This window comes from Podarcis bocagei (genome assembly GCF_964188305.1).
Source record: "Podarcis bocagei genome assembly, chromosome: 3".
NCBI classification, from domain to species: Eukaryota; Metazoa; Chordata; class Lepidosauria; order Squamata; family Lacertidae; genus Podarcis; species Podarcis bocagei.
The window spans coordinates 8,363-25,014 of record NC_138127.1 but is presented as its reverse complement, the minus strand read 5'-3'; the positions used below and the strand labels follow the sequence as shown (position 1 = coordinate 25,014).

The 16,652-nt window shown below is 43.6% G+C and overlaps 1 long non-coding RNA gene across 1 annotated transcript; it reads left to right on the top strand.

Moving 5' to 3' along the window:
- Positions 1-13,489: 13,489 nt before the first annotated feature.
- Positions 13,490-16,261, top strand: LOC308583138. Its single transcript, XR_014006077.1, has 2 exons — positions 13,490-13,582; positions 15,633-16,261. It is a non-coding gene; the product is annotated as an uncharacterized lncRNA (long non-coding RNA).
- The last annotated feature ends 391 nt before the right edge of the window (positions 16,262-16,652 follow it).

The window sequence follows — 16,652 nt, the reverse complement described above, 5'->3', positions numbered from 1 at the left end:
CCCTCATGCAGTTTAGCATTCACATGAAACCGCGGAATGGAATCATCTGGAGATTTGGAATATGTTGTCAGCAATATGCTCTATGTGTTCTCCTTTACACCTGCAGGTGTAGGATTGGATGTGCTGGACCGTTGTCTTGTCTCGGTAATGGACTGGATGAGAGACAATAAACCAAAGTTCATCCAGATAAGACGATGCCACTGTTAGTGGGTGATTCACTAGATCAGATGGATGGGAGGTTGTCTGCTCTTGATGGCGTTAGGCTCCCTTTGAAGGAGTGGGTATGTAGCTTGGGGGTACTTCTGGATCCACTGTTGTTGCTTGAGGCTCTGGTGGCCTCAGTGGCACAGGGTGCCTTCTATCAGCTTCGGCTGGTAGCCCAGCTGCACCCTTATCTGGGCATCAAGACAATTGCACAAATCTCACATGAAACATAATTTGGCTCATATACAGAATGTTCCATTGAGAACAATGGAAGTGAATTAATTTCAGATCAGTGAGAGATTCTTAAAGTTTTCCAGATCTCCTCAAAGATGTGCAAGTGACCTTAAATTTAATCAGAGAAAAAATTATTTAGTGTGTGAAGGCTTCAAACAGCTACACAGTTAAATTATAATTTTATTATATGTTTGCTTGGCATGTGAAACATATTTCAACAGAAGGTGGGAAAGGAATTGGAACAAAACTCATCTTGGCTGAGCAAACATTTGACAATGTGCTGTAGAAAAACCCATCTGTCCTGGGAGGTATCAAACTGCACGAGATGTTGATGGTGCTAAAAATACCTTATTGACTCCCTAATCTCAGAATACGCTGTTTTTTTGCTACATGTATTGAATATTAATACAAAATTCGAATACGGAGAATGCATTCAGTCTTAACCAAAATCTGTAGCATGCACAATCTTCCCAAAGTTTAACATTTTTCAAGTCCAGTTGAAAAATGGGAAAGTTATTAATTCCCGTTGATACCCATGGGACTTGAAAACACTATATTTGGGCAGGGGTCGTGCCCTTAATGCTTTTTACACTGACAGTATTCCTGCTTAATTCTTCTGGGCTACATTAACACTGTGGAATCACAATGCATGTGAAACACACATGTATGGTTAATTGTGGTGAATTTCTGAGCTCCTGGTGGACTGTGCTGAGTTCTGTGTGTTGTTTGGCACAAACACGGCTAGGAGGAGGAAGGATCATAGCTCAGTAACAGAGATGATCCTACATCCAGTGCCTGGCACATTAGAAAATGGTCTCTGAGAGCAGGTGACAGAAGACACCTGTCTAGAATGCTGGAGAGCAGCTGCCATTATTGTGCTAGATTGGGCTGGACTACAACTTCCATCCAGTATAGCCAGCATGGCCAATAGTAAGGGATGGTGGGAATAGGAGTCCAACAACATCTGGAGGTTGGCATGGTGAATTCCCCTGGGCTAGTGATCTGAGGCAAGTGGCCCTGTTTGCTGCTGCTTGAAGTCAGTATGGCTTCACTAAAAACCATGGCTATTACTGCAGAGAGGGCAGTGAAAGCTGGTCCTCTGTTTTCCTCAGACATAAACTGAACTTGTATTTCCCCTGCCCTGCAAATCTAAGATTTCTAGGATATCTCTGTTGACACAGATAAGGAGTTTCAGAGTGTTCTGGCTCCATACCCTGAGCAGGATGTATTGGGTCAATGACAAAATATTGTGAGTGTAAAGATTAGCCCTTTTTCCACACCCAATTCTGGAAATCAGAGATAAGAAGCCTGCTGTTGTTTATGTGAGGATCACATCCTGGAATGTGTCAAAAAATCTGATTCTACCAGGATTTATGTTTCTGTCTTTTAGCTTGCTTTAGCTTCTGATTAACATTTAGAACGTGGGTAGACAACAAACTCCCATAATCCCTACCCATTGGATATGCAGGCAGAGGCTGATGCAAGTTGGAGTCCAACAGTAGCTAGAGGGCATGCCATTGACTCCTCCGATCTAGAACAAACACATCTGACATTGAAATGACCTCCAAGAGTTGCTGTTAACAACTACTGATTTACAAAAAAAACCCTGTCAATTTTGTATCCTTATTCTTGGCGCAAATTATTCTGTATATAGAGGAACAGGTGGATCATTCCATTCATTTGGACTGCTCTTAACCATTTTTGGGAGACTGACTAAAGGCTCCCCTTCACAGCTTGCTCTACAATAGTAACATTCCAGATCTTTGTGTTTTGAAGTGTCACCTCCAAGCTATCGATCCACCTTATCATTGCTGCAGCTGTCGGACCAGAGCAGCAAATTCTTTGCAGTCCCGGCTTACAAGTTCTACCCTTAGGAAGGTTAGCTGGGGTTTAACCCAAACACATTTTAAAACAGTACTCCTGTATATACACCCTTGTGCAAATTAATTGAAACAAAACATGTTTTCTGTCTTACTCATAATCCTGTACTCAAAACGAACACGAAAAGTCAGTTGATCATTGTGGTGTCGGCCTATAGAAGGAATGATGTGCTCACCACAAATATATTGAGGTTCTACGAAAGAGAGTTATTCCACAGCTGGAAAAGAGGTGTCCTGGCAGTACTGGGATATTGCAGCAGGACCTAGCCCCCTGTCACACATCAAAAGTGGTGAAGAAAGGTACAGTGGTGCCCCGCAAGACGAATGCCTCGCAAGACGAAAAACTCGCTAGACGAAAGGGTTTTGTGGTTTTTGAGCTGCTTCGCAAGATGAATTTCCCTATGGGCTTGCTTCGCAAGACGAAAACGTCTTGCAAGTTTGTTTCCTTTTTCTTAACACCGTTAATACAGTTGCGACTTCGAGGAGCAACTCATAGCACGCAGTGTGGTAGCCATTTTTGAGGTTTTTGAAGACTTTGGTGATTTTTGAAGCTTTTCCAAAACTTCCGACACCGTGCTTCGCAAGACGAAAAATTCGCTAGGCGAAAAAACTCGCGGAACGAATTCATTTCGTCTTGCGAGGCACCACTGTACTTGATTGGCCAGGGAATTCCCTGGATGTAAATCCCATTGAGAATTTGTGGGCTGTATGCAAAAGTCGCCTCCGTGCTGTAGACTGTACGACTATGGAGAAGCTCATTCAGGTGCTGATTCAAGTGTGGTACAGGGATCCGAAAATCAACAGTAACTGTTTGAAACTAGTAGACTGCATGCCAAACCGTGTTCAAATGCTGCTTAAAAATAGCGGAGGACATATCCGTTACTAATGTACGTATATGTGAGTTTTGTACATGTATATATGGGTTTTGTACAATAAACGGCATTGTTTGTTTCAATTAATTTGCACAAGGGTGTATTTACAAGCCACCCAAATTTCTGCCTAGCAGAGCATGAAATTCCAGGGGTCTTGGCCCTCCACCAGGGTCTGTGTTCCTTTGTGGAAATAAGGCACAATGGAGGCTAGTATCTGAATGATATATGGTTTATTTTACACATATATACAGCCTTCAGTCTTCAACGGAGGGCGTGCATAGCAACACCATCCCAAAACATGCCAGCTTATCTTCATGGCAGTATCACCAGCATCCTTTTTGCTCTGCAGCCTATCTTGGTCTCCAGTGTGCATATAAGCGTGGCTGCATTCAAATACCCAGTTATTTCACTGCTTTGACATGCTAATTGTTAATCCGCAAGGCGGCACCTAACAAAGGAGTTTGTCTGACTTGATGAACACTTGTTGATTGACTAGGATTAAACACTTAGGATGTTTACCTCGGTTAATTAACTCTTCACGTGCTAATTGCTGATGCTCAGAAGTATGTCCATATACATATTCTAAAAACAGGGATCTTTATTACATTCTCAGGTCTGATACATAGTCTTTACACATAAACGCTAATTAAAAACCTCAAACCCATCACATTTGCCCCTTCTAATCCACGTCGAGACTGTCTTATAACATACAAGTTCTAATTAAATCCTAATATTTACTAAGCCTGGACATTTAGCACCATAGATCTCTTACAATATTTTGCTAGGTCGTACTTTGCTGCAAAGGTCAGAAGAGTGAAATAGCACTTAAATGTCACAGTAAATTAGAGAAACATGGGGGATTCAGATTAGTCAGCTAAGAGGTCAAAAGTTCTGATCAACAAATAGGAGCCCCACTAGTGGATTTATCACCCTCCTCAAAAACAACAGCCCCCATTTGGTTTATTCAATCATTATTCCAGGCAAGCATCTCTACCGTCACCTAGTAGGGCTGAGACTCCATAAGCTTACAGCCTCATTTTACACAGAGAGTCATTTCTCCAAGCTTTTCAGTGGACAGCAAAACAGAGGGTGGTGGTGTTTGCTTCAAAAAGCTATTTTCTTTCTCTTTTTGGTTGTTTCTGGTGGCAGTGGCAAAACACACACTCTTATTTCAAATTCCACTGCTTGATTTCTCCAAGGCTGCTCAGCAACAGCATCATTCAAAGCCACTCTGGTGGCAAAAAAGAGCTGCTATCATAAAAGATAGCAGCTACCCATGATTCAAGAGCTGCAGCCTAAGACTGGGCACTTTTGTGAGAAACTGCACTTAAGACACACACTTTAGTAGAACTTCCATTCCATTATGATCTTTACTGGTCCCATGATGCAGTGAAACTTTAAATATGCAACAAGTGTTTATGGGACAATAACAGACCCATTAAAAACCAGCATAGGCACCATCTCGGGGGGGGGGGTGGTGACGGACATGGGTGCCAACAATTTTTACTGCAGGTGCCTGGCCGTTGTGCCCTCCCTTTGTAGTGGCGATGTGTCTTGTCACACGTGTGCGCTGGGCAGCCACAATGTTGGGTGGAACACAGCGTGTCTGAATACCAGTATGGATCCAAACATTTCTAACAATATTTATTCTTTGGTTTTAGTTCAGGTTCCCTTCCCCCCCAATCCTGCCCCACCTGGGAGTTTTTCAGGTCACACAACTTGGCACTGGAAAAGAAGAAGAGGAGAACTGAACCAATCTAATAAGCCCTTGCAATTATCAGTACAGTGGTACCTCAGGTTACAGACACTTCAGGTTACAGACTCCGCTAACACAGAAACAGTACCTTGGGTTAAGAACTTTGCTTCAGGATGAGAACAGAAATCATGCAGCGGCCATGGCAGCGCAGCAGCAGCAGCAGGAGGCCTCATTAGCTAACGTGGTATCTCAGGTTAAGAACAGTTTCAGGTTAAGAACGGATCTGCAGAACGAATTACTGTATTTTTCACTCTATAAGACGCGCCAGACCACAAGACGCAGCTAGTTTTTGGAGGAGGAAAACAAGAAAAAAATATTCTGAATCTCAGAAGCCAGAACAGCAAGAGGGATTACTGCACAGTGAAAGCAGCAATCCCTCTTGCTGTTCTGGCTTCTGGGATAGCTGCGCAGTCTGCATTCGCTCCCTAAGACGCACACACATTTCCCCTTATCTTTTAGGAGGGAAAAAGTGAGGCTTATAGAGCAAAAAATACGGTAAGTTCTTAACCGAGGTACTACTGTATTGTTAGTTTTGCATTGAGTTTATTTGTGTGAAGCTCTGGCCTCAGACTAAAGTACAGACAAGGGCAATGCTGCATAATGTGTATCACTACTGCATGAAATTCTGCTTTTTTAAAAAAAAATATGACGGGAGATTCTGAGCTAGAGGTGGAGGAAATATAAGCTTACTGCAAACTTTGTGGAGGGGTATGAAGAAGCAACAGGCAAAATGACAAGGACCTTCCAAAACAATGAAAACCATGCATACAAATGACTTATGAAATAGCATGACAGAACTACCTGTGTAATAAACATATATATGTTTAAGGTGGCCAATGGCGTGCAACAATGGCAACAATTTCTCCAGACACTTCAAATTGTTATGACAAGATCTCCTGACTTGCATCCTGTTTCATGCTCCATCAGAACAAATGGATAATTTCTCACAGATGGCAGCTGTAGACCCGTTTTTGGGGTGTCCCTGTCATTTTGTTAGTTGCTTTCATATATTTTGTGGACCCTCTCCTCTGCTTTCGATTGGGTCTATAAAGAAGGCAGCCAAAATGAACACACACCATGTAACACTGATATACTTCGCGGCGCTGATTTCACATAATAACTGTCATGTGAAGTGTTCCTGCCAATGAAGATTTGCATATCCCAATTGACTAGAAGATGTATTAAGTCTGATTTAGTTAATTCTCGAAGATAACAGCAATCCCTTCAAACATCCCACAGGAATCTGTGATGAATTGCCACTTCTGCATTGGGATTAACTATTTCTGCCCTACTTGAGAGCAATATTCTTTCACAGCACATTTTCTCACCAGTAATGAAGCATTTGGGAAAGGGCCGCAGGTCAGTGGAGCAGAATCTCCTTTACACGGAGGCTCAATCCCTGATATCTCTAGTCAAAGAGGATCAGGAGCGGATGATGCAAAAGATCTGTGCCCAATAACCTGGAAAGATACTGCCAATCAGAGTAGACAATAATGGCTAAATGGACCAATCGTCTGGGCTGGCACAAGATAACTGACCGCAACAAATTCACAATGCAGTCACTGTAGGTTGTGAGTTGTGCCTAAGTTTAGCATGTGTGAAGTGTTTGTGTGTGTAAATGAAGGAATGGGTTTCTGTGCAGTCAGTCTGAAACGGGCCCCAAAATCCCCATTTTTCCTTCTCTAAGGGAGCATTTCTAAAATGCATTAACCTGAGCTCTTGAGCCAATGTATAAACAGAAACCCAGCTGTATAAACAAGTGCTCAAAGCCCTCTCCTTTATCAGTCCGTGATGGCAATGGATGACCTTGTCAGTTCCGAGTGGAGCAGGGATGGCACATCTGGGTCTTATCTTACATCCTGACCACACTGACGCACAGACCTTGTCAGCCCGGGAACGGCGCCAGGAGTGCTCTTAGAGTTGGTGCCCTTCTTACCCCAAGATAAGGAATACAGGAAAAGGAACACCCTTTTATGGTCAAGAGTGCAGGAACAGGAATATCTGTTTATGTTCATGGATGTCAACTTACGTGTATAAGCTGACGTGGCTGGATTCCTGGGGAAGGGGGGAGAGGGTGCCTGGAGGATATATATACTGCATGAAATTTCTCATTTCTTTGGACTTGCTGTGGACTGACCACACAAGTGCCTTTCTGCTGCTCCGGAGAGCAGAAATAAAGAACTCTTTCTCTGAACCAAACCTCAGTGTCATTTGACTTCCTTCCTCCCGTCCGGGAGCAACGCAGACCCCACCAATTGGTAAAGTCTAATAAGGCTACATAAACAGCACCATTCACCTACATTTCCCAACCATTCTTTAATTTTATTTGACTCACACATAGTGTTCTCTTGCAGATATACCATGCAGTGTGCATCGTTTCAATTCACATTGACTAAAAAACCCCCAGATGAGTCCTGTTTCTGTAGTAGGGTGGGTGTTTCACTTTGCAAAATCCAATGAAATGGGTCACTCGTTTGCTTGATGGTAAAAGTTGTTGATAGGCCAGCTAACTGACTGAGGGAAGGAGGTTAGCAGCTCTCTAAGTTTCCACCAGCTCTAAATTGTCGAAAGAAATATAAACAATAATGTCATTTTCTAAGTGCTAAAGGACCAGATTGGGAATGCTGTTTCTCCAGCCCATTGCCATTTATTCCTTCCACACAGTGCACTTTTGTTTTGGGATCTCCAAATAATGGGCTATTGCAAAAAACTCTATCCAAGTGTCAGAATTTAGGGTGGTTCCATTAGCACTAGTTCTGGGTGCAATCGGCTGGGATTACCCAACATGTTTCGCTTGACCAGTGGGGCTTCCCCCCCTCTCCTCCCCCACATACCCTGCAAACTGGCTTGGGGAGGGCGTCGGGAGACCCTTTAGAACAATGCACAGGGAGAAGAGCTGGGGGATTGTTCAATCTGGAGTTCAAGACCACCCCCAGAAACATCATCCATACACCACAGAAGGGGCATAGCTCAAGACCACCCCCCAGACACATCATACCTACATCACAGAAAGGGCGGTCTACAACAGAAATCTGAGTGTGTTGTTTATCTCCTGTCTGGCAAGTTACCTGTTAATGCTTACTTGACTGGATACCCTGAGGAGCCTGGCCAGTCTTTTGTAATGATAAATACTTAGTTTCAGGTCACAGCCTCACACCCTATTCATATCTTAAATGTGCCCTTAAGACAGGATTTGTGAAGGAAAAGACAATGGGAAGGCTTTTCCATTTTCCTTTGACCTTGCAGAGAAAACATTTGGTCAGTTTGGGAATCAAAAATGGTTTCAGGTCGGTCTTCCTGTGCTGATGTATGTGCTTGGTTGGTACGTTTATGAACATTTAATATATATCTAAGATCTTAAAATTCTTATCACAATGACAACCTTAGTGCTTGTACGGATGGCACAACTGGAAGATTATGACGTTGAATTGCACTCAATGTATCATACGGCTTGTATAAACACAGCTTCATCAAATATGTTTGCCTGCTGCACCTGAATTGTAGAATTTGGTGAGATAAAAGAGTTGGTAGGCATAAAAGGTCAAAACATCACAGGAATGCTGCTGTTCTGGCACACACACATTACAATGTCATTAGAAAGCACAAAACTTTATTACCCTACTGCTGATTTTCTCAATATATTACATACTGGATGATGGTTGCGTTATTGCATTTACTTTTGGCACTGATACATTGTCCTTAAGGATTTGCTAATGTCTGCGAGCTGCTAATGTGCTTTATTGTGTTATATCTTCACTTGTAAATGGGAAATTATAAATGAATTTACCAGACTTTGATTAAAATTTGATAAGACCACAGGGAAGCAAGTTATCAAAAGAAGAAAAGGATGCCTGTTACTTTATTATCTACTGTAGATAGATGGATTGTGTTTTTGATTGTGATTGTGTGATTGTATTTATTTTTTTCCTGAAACTTGAGGTCAATGAAGAGACACCTGAAGGAATGGGTTTCCCAAATCTAAAAACCTGACTGTACAGTCAGGCTGGAACGGGCCCCAAAATCCGCATTTTTCCTTCTCCAAGGGAGCATTTCTAAAATTCTTTAACTTGAGCTGTTGAGCAAATGCATAACAGGAACCCAGCTGTATAAACAAAGCGCTCTCCTTTATCAGTCCGTGAAGGCAATGGATGGCCTTGGCTGTTCCAGTGGAGCAGGGATGGCACTCTGTCTATCTTATCTTACATCCTGACCACACTCTGACACACAGACCTAGTCCAGGAACGGCGCCAGGAGTTGGTGACCTCTTGCTCCAAGATAAGAGTATAGGAACAGGAACAGGAACACCCTTTTATGGTCAAGAGTATAGGAAGAGGAAAACCCTTTTATGGTTAAGAGTAAGGAGCAGGAACATCTGTGATGTCAACTTGCGTGTATAAGCTGACGTGGCTGGATTCCTAGGGAAGGGAGAGGGTGCCTGGAGGATATATATACTGCACGAAATCTCTCATTTCTTTGGACTTGCTGTGGACTGAACCACGCAAGTGCCTTCTGCTATCCGGAGAGCAGAATAAACTCTTTCTCTGAATCAACCTTGGTGTCATTTGACTTCATTCCTCCCTCCCAGGAGCAACGCAGACCCCACCAGTCGGTAAAGTCTAATAAGGCTACACACCTAGATCAGTATGGTTGTTCAAATGGTTTGTCAGAGTCATGGCAAATTTTGAAAGGTTTCCAGACCTATTGTCATGGACTAGCTGGATGTTGTGAGAGGCACCATCTGGGGAACACCCCCAAGGCAACCCCCAGAGTAAGAAGGCTCAGAGCCAGGGGATTGGTGGTGGGACAGCCGGAAGTGGTCAGAGGGAGAAGAGAGGGCAGACTGGGAATGGATTCATCCCCCGCCAGAGGTACTACTCCTCCCCTAACACCCCAGACGCCAGAGACATCTGCATAGGTACTTCCAACCCAATGCTCCAATCCAAATAAAATAGTAATACAGCTAAAAAACAAAACAAAGACCCACAAATTGTGCATTGATGCTTTGCAGTTTTGCTTCATCTTCCAACAAGCACTAAAGATCCTTCCTGGTCAAATCAATAATCAATAATAAGGAGAGTGAGAGAGAAAGGGAGGGAGGGAGGAAGCGGCTTTGACCACTTGCTGGCTAGGCTCTCAGTAAAATATGTTTTTTTTTCTACAGTTCAGGAGGCTGCTTTGTACAGAAATAAATCTGGGAATACTCAGAACAGAAGAAAAATTCTACTTGGCTTGCTAAATTGCCAGGGCTTCAGAGTCAAAAGCCCAGGCTATTTGGGAGCGTCTTTTTGAGCTGCCTGCTAACTCCTGTGCTCCAACTGGCTGGATTGCCTTTAAGGACGCAGATAAAGATTAAGACAGGAAGCTTCCTCAAACTTGGCCCTCCAGATGTTTTTGGCCTACAACTCCCATGATCCTAGCTAGCAGGACCAGTGGTCAGAGATGATGGGAATTGTAGTCTCAAAACATCTGAAGGGCTGAGTTTGAGGAAGCCTGGATTAAGAAATCAGAAGCCCTACCAGGTTGCTCTACCAGTTGCTATGTGACGGTATTTTTTCTGCCTGGAGATGGGAGGGGGACACCTCGAGACTATAGCGATTGTTTTGGCTGGGCCAATAGGATTGCCAGAGAATGTGAGATTGGCAGAAATGGTTGCAGCAGTAGAAATGAAAGACTAAGGAGTAGGCAGGAAACAGAAGACAGAGTGGTTTTTAATTTGGAGGTAAAGTTTTAATTCCTCTTTTAAACTCCCATGTGATGGGACAGTGCCCTTGGTGCCCTAGTTGGCCAGCCTGTGATTATGTGGTGAGAGATTTGCGTGTCAAAGTCCCCAGGGCCACCCCAATAACTCACACATCACACGGAATTTTGTTTAAGATTTTTGGCATAATTTTGGCCACAACTTTATTAAAATACAAACAAGTGAGTGGTTGCTCAGGCATTGGTTGCGACTAGCTGCCCCCACCGTGGGGGACAGTCTGACATTCTGCATGCCTGCGAAAGTCAGAAAAGGGGAATACACTTGGGGCTAGCGACGGAGCAGGGAACCTGCCCTCAGTCCTCCCCATATGCAACCAGAAGCTCATTGCTATGGCCCGAGCCCCCTTGACAGGGTGGACAAGCAATAGTTAGCCCCCGATTCCTTTAACGGAATCCCTTGCAGCAACAGCATTAGAGGGGTAGGCATAGCCAATCCATGCCCCTCAACCAACCAAACCATAAACCAATGCCTAACCACAACCTTACAAGTTGTGCCGATTTGCTACGCAGTAGGCAAAAACCAAATGGCCCCAGCCAATCAGCCAGATGGACAAAATTCCTACCGGGCCCCTGCCCCAATAGCAGACGGCCCCATGACAGGTATTGCAAGGTCAACGCGAACAATCCTAATTCTAGGGGGGGGGGCGGGCAATCCGATGCACGGGGCGAAAAGAGGAAGCTCCATACCTCGTGCAGAGAGTTTTAGCATTTCTGGCTGTCAATCAACAAATGGCAACATTAACTTCTTCCCAACAACAAGGGAAGCCCAATCGTATCAGTGGCCAACGGCCAATTAGCCCGCCCCACAACTTTGGAGTGTCCTGGTGGCCCCCACTGCAACACGGGCTCTCCATGAAGGAGAACACGCTTTAGCAAATAGCTGTCAGGGACTGGGCAGAGGAGGAATGGTGGAAACCGCCTCCCCATCCTGACCCTTCCAGGGAGCAGGAAGAGGAAGACAGTATAGATTTACAACTGGGGTTTGAGGGAGGTCGCAGCTCAGAGGCAGATGAGGGGAAAAGTTGGGAAATCATGGGAGAGAAGGAGCAGGCAGAGGCGGAGCAGCAGCTGGCTGATAATAATAATAATAATAATAATAATAATAATAATAATAATAATAATAATAATATCATCTTTATTGTCATTGCCCCCTCTCGGGGACAACGAAATTACTTGGCTGCTCCATCCACCCAGGTAGGGCACTCCACACAAAATCAAAACAACTATAAAAACACTAATTAAAACAATACAGTATAATACAGCAAGGAAGATTAGATGACTTTCAAAGTCCAGGCTTCCCATTCAGGGCCGAGATCGCTCTGGAGAAGAAGCTGTTCTTAAGATGGCTCGTTCTTGTCTTCATCGTCCTGTATCTCCGTCCCGACGGCAGGAGCTCGAAGAGACAGTGACCAGGATGCGATGGATCTTTTACTATGTCCAGTGCCTTCCTATGGCACCTTGTGGCATAAATCTGCTCTAAGGTGGAGAGTGGGCAGCCAACAATGCTCTCTGCTGCCTTAACAACTCTGCACAACCCCAACCTGTCCTGGGTAGTACAGCTTCCGTACCACACACATAAGCCATAAGTGAGCACGCTCTCAATGGCACAGTGATAGAAGGCAAGCAGCAGTTTCTGCGGAAGATGGTTTTTCCTTAGAATTCTCAAAAAGTACAGTCTCTGCTGCGCCTTCTTCACAAGCCCCCTTGTGTTGACACTCCAGGACAGATCCTCTTGTAATTCAATGCCCAAAAATCTGAACGTTGTTACCCTCTCCACACATTGTCAGTAGAAAGCATTCCAGACCCTCCATCTCGGTGAGCCTTAAAAGTAGGAGGGCAAAGAGCCTAGGACCCATGTACCTACAGGACCGCCTCTCCTGGTATGCCCCACGGAGGACCTTGAAGTTCACAAACGACAACACTTTGGAGGTCCCAAGTCGCAAGGTGGTTAGATTGGTCTCAACTAGGGCCAGGGCCTTTTCGGTACTGGCCCCGACTTGGTGGAACGCTCTGTCACAAGAGACTAGGGCCCTGCGGGACTTGACATCTTTCCGCAGGGCCTGCAAGACAGAGCTGTTCCGCCTGGCCTTTGGTTTGGACTCAGTCTGACCCTTATGTTTCCCTCCCCTTTTGGTTTTGATCTATGGGCTACTATTAAAATGAGGCTGCATTTCAAATTGCATTTTTAACCTGTACAGTGGTACCTCGGGTTAAGTACTTAATTCGTTCCAGAGGTCTGTTCTTAACCTGAAACTGTTCTTAACCTGAAGCACCACTTTAGCTAATGGGTTAATTTAACTATACCCATATCTGCTATGGTCACTGGTGGAAACAAACTTCTCAGGTAACAATATACAGTGGTACCTCGGGTTAAGTACTTAATTCGTTCCGGAGGTCCATACTTAACCTGAAACTGTTCTTAACCTGAAGCACCACTTTAGCTAATGGGGCCTCCTGCTGCTGCTGTGCTGCCGGAGCATGATTTCTGTTCTCATCCTGAAGCAAAGTTCTTAACCCGAGGTACTATTTCTGGGTTAGCAGAGTCTGTAACCTGAAGCGTATGTAACCTGAAGGGTATGTAACCCGAAGCACCACTGTATTTTAAATTGGTTCCCTCCCCACTATTATGTTTTTATTGTAATTTTCCTGGTGTTAGCCGCCCTGAGCCTGGCTCTGGCTGGGCAGGGTGGGGTATAAATAAAAATTTATTATTATTTATTTTTATTATTAAAGACAGAGGGCACTTAGCAGCACCTGTAGAAGTGACAAATGAGGAAGTGGGAGAGACGAGGTGATGGAGATTCACTCGGGACAATGCCATTATCCAAGAAGCTGGTTTCTAAAGCCTCTCTCTGTAAAGATTGAATTCAAAAAGGACTGTAAGAAACTTTCCCCTGTCTTTATACTTTCCTGAGCAACCAGCCGGGAGCTGCTGACAGCATCCTGACAATAGCGGGAGAATTCACATAATGTTTGCATGCCCAACATCTTATGCTCCAAGAAGCTATGCACATCCTGCTACTCTCATATATTGTCATGGGCCTCAAACAGTCTTGACAAAGAAGAGAATTCATCTTTGAGAGATGGAATATTCTGACATTCTCATTCTATGCCAGGGAAAATCCATCATTGGAATTACCGTATTTTTTGCACCATAACACACACTTTTTTCCTCCTAGAAAGTAAGGGGAAATGTCTGTGCGTGTTATGGAGTGAATGCCTACGGATGGCGGGGGATCTGGTGCAATCGTGAGCAGAGGATCCATGGTTCCCCTTCCTTCCCTCCTCCGTGGCTCGCTTTGAAACAGCAAAGCGGGAGAAGAGCCGCTGAGTGGGGAGGAGAGAGGGACAGAGAGCCTGATTGCTTTAAAGGAGCAAAGCAGTGTAAGCGGCTCCTGTCTGGTTGGCTCCTTTAAAACAAGCAGGCTCTCTGTCCCTCTCAGCTGACTAAACAGCAGCAAAGTTTTCCAGTGAGCCGGGGAGGAGGGAGAAAAGCATCTTCTGCATTATTAACAGCATCCTTCTCCACCCACCCCACGCGTGCTCCTTGTCCCTTGAGTGCTTTTCCTTCCCTCCCCACCAGTGGCGTAGCGTGGGGGGTGCAGGGGGGGGCCGGCCGCACCGGGCGCAACATCTGGGGGTTAGGGTTAGGGGGCGCAAATCCACGGGTTAGGGGGCGCAAATTACTTGCCTTGCCCCGGGTGCTGACAACCCACGCTATGCCACTGCTCCCCACTTAAAACGTGGTTTCAAAGCACGGATCCACATGGATCCTCAGGATTTTTGCATTGGGTCACCCCAAATTCACCATCAGATCACATGTCTGTGGCCACAGCATGAACCACAAAAATCATACATCCACTGTTTCGTTTAGAATATTTTTTTTCTTGTTTTCCTCCTCTAAAAACTATGTGCGTGTTATGGTCGGGTGCGTGTTATAGAGCGAAAAATATATGTGTTCTGTTTGGAATAATTTGGCTGTTTCTTGGTGCAGACCAAGGTCATTGAGCCTGAGCTTCCATAATCACTGCCCGCCATGAAGTACCATGGACAGGATTGGCAGTAACAGCAGCAAATATGTTCTGTGCTTATGATAATACTTTATTCTCTTGCCAATTGTGCTGCTTTAAATGTGCATTTTAAATTTGACTTCCTTTAGTAATGTTTTCTTTTCAAATGTTTATTTTTTATTGTTTTGCTAACGTTGCTGCATTAAATGTGCATTCTGTAGTTGACTTCCTTTGTAATGTTTTTATTTTGAAATCTTGAAGATAACATTTTTGTTAATTATGTTGCTTTGAATGGATACTTTATATTTGACTTTCTTCTGTAATGTTTTATTCTAGATAGTTTTATTTGATGTTTTAATGTAGGTTGAGATTGTTTTCTTAAAATATGTAAAGTAATAAAATTATCATAATGAATCATCATCATCATCAAAATAGTGAAAGTCAGCAGAGAACTTTAAGACATATTTTTTAATGTGGGGAATTTTTATTCCATATAATGTCATTTTTATGTGTTTAAATTGTTATGCCCAGCCTTTAAAATGAGTATATAGGCTATAAATCTAAAAAAACAAGTAAACAAAATTCATTTTAAAAATCCAGCCACATTTAGAATTTATACAGCCACTGATTCCACTATTTGTCACCCAGATGCCAAAAATATTATAGTGCATCCTATATTTCAGTACTTACAATTATCAAAATAGAACCAAAACAATTTATTTTGTTTTATTTAAATGCTAGTCATTTTTTCGACTTTGGATTTTGAAAATTGTAAGCTTTAATACTTTCCTAATTTAAATGCAGGTTATAAAGCTCTGGCCTAACTAATCTCTAGAAATCTGATCACCCTCCTTAATAGCAATTCTCTAATGCAAACACTCTCATCTTTTTGTCAATAAATCCTTCTCAATTTATTTAGATCTACTGGCTGAGCATAACCACTGGCATATTCCCTGTAGTTACATCCCACTGTATCAGAGAAGATGGATAAAAGGTCAACAAATTCAACTCCTGAAGGGCCATTGGGAAATGCAAATTCTACTTTGAGCACACATACAGAAGTTTGGGTGGAAGGAAAGACCACCTGCTCAGTTACCTTCCTGGTCAGTGATGTCATGAGATTTTAGTTTGTCGAACTCAACCTGGGACAGCTGCCACCAGAAATCGAGCTGTCTCCCTATATGCTTCATTTAGCAGAGGCCATCTGTATATCAGAACTACCTCTGAGGCTAAAAGACAGGAAGAGAGCATCAGGAAGAAGCTGGAGTGCTAATCAAAGTCAGAAGATGACTATCGGGCTTCTGTGAAAATGGTCTGTTAGCTTTTTATTGGAGCTGTACAAGACAAATCTGAGTCTATTGGCTTTATTTTCTGGGGGAACTGCTACAGTATTATCTCCACTCTTAACATCTACCTCTCAAACATTTTAGAGAAGGGGAGGAGAGGGACAACAGTTGTCTTCAGGTGCACACAAGGAGGGGGTTACATCAACATTATTATTTTTTGAATGTACTAATTGCAAAGAGAAGTACGTGGACCTTGACTGAACATTTAGCCTTCAGGCCTCTTAATGATCTTCTTCTTCTTCTTCTTCTTCTTCTTCTTCTTCTTCTTCTTCTTCTTCTTCTTCTTCTTCTCTTGCTACATTTTCCTCCAAACAAAGCCCAAAGTTATAAAATCACCAGGCTTAATCTTCACTTCAAGAACCAAAAGCCACCTGTGTCTCACTGGAGATGTCCTAACCTGAAAGTTGTGCCGTGTACTAAGTTGTGCAGTTAGGTTATTAGACTCTGTGCTTAATGGTTTTATGAGTGCCCAGGACCTTAGATGGTAGATGGTATTGTTGGTTGGTTGGTTGGATGGTTAGATGGTATTGTGTATTAGCTACCCCTACTGCATTTGGGGGTCTTCCCACTCATTCTGCTGAGTGGGGCCCTGG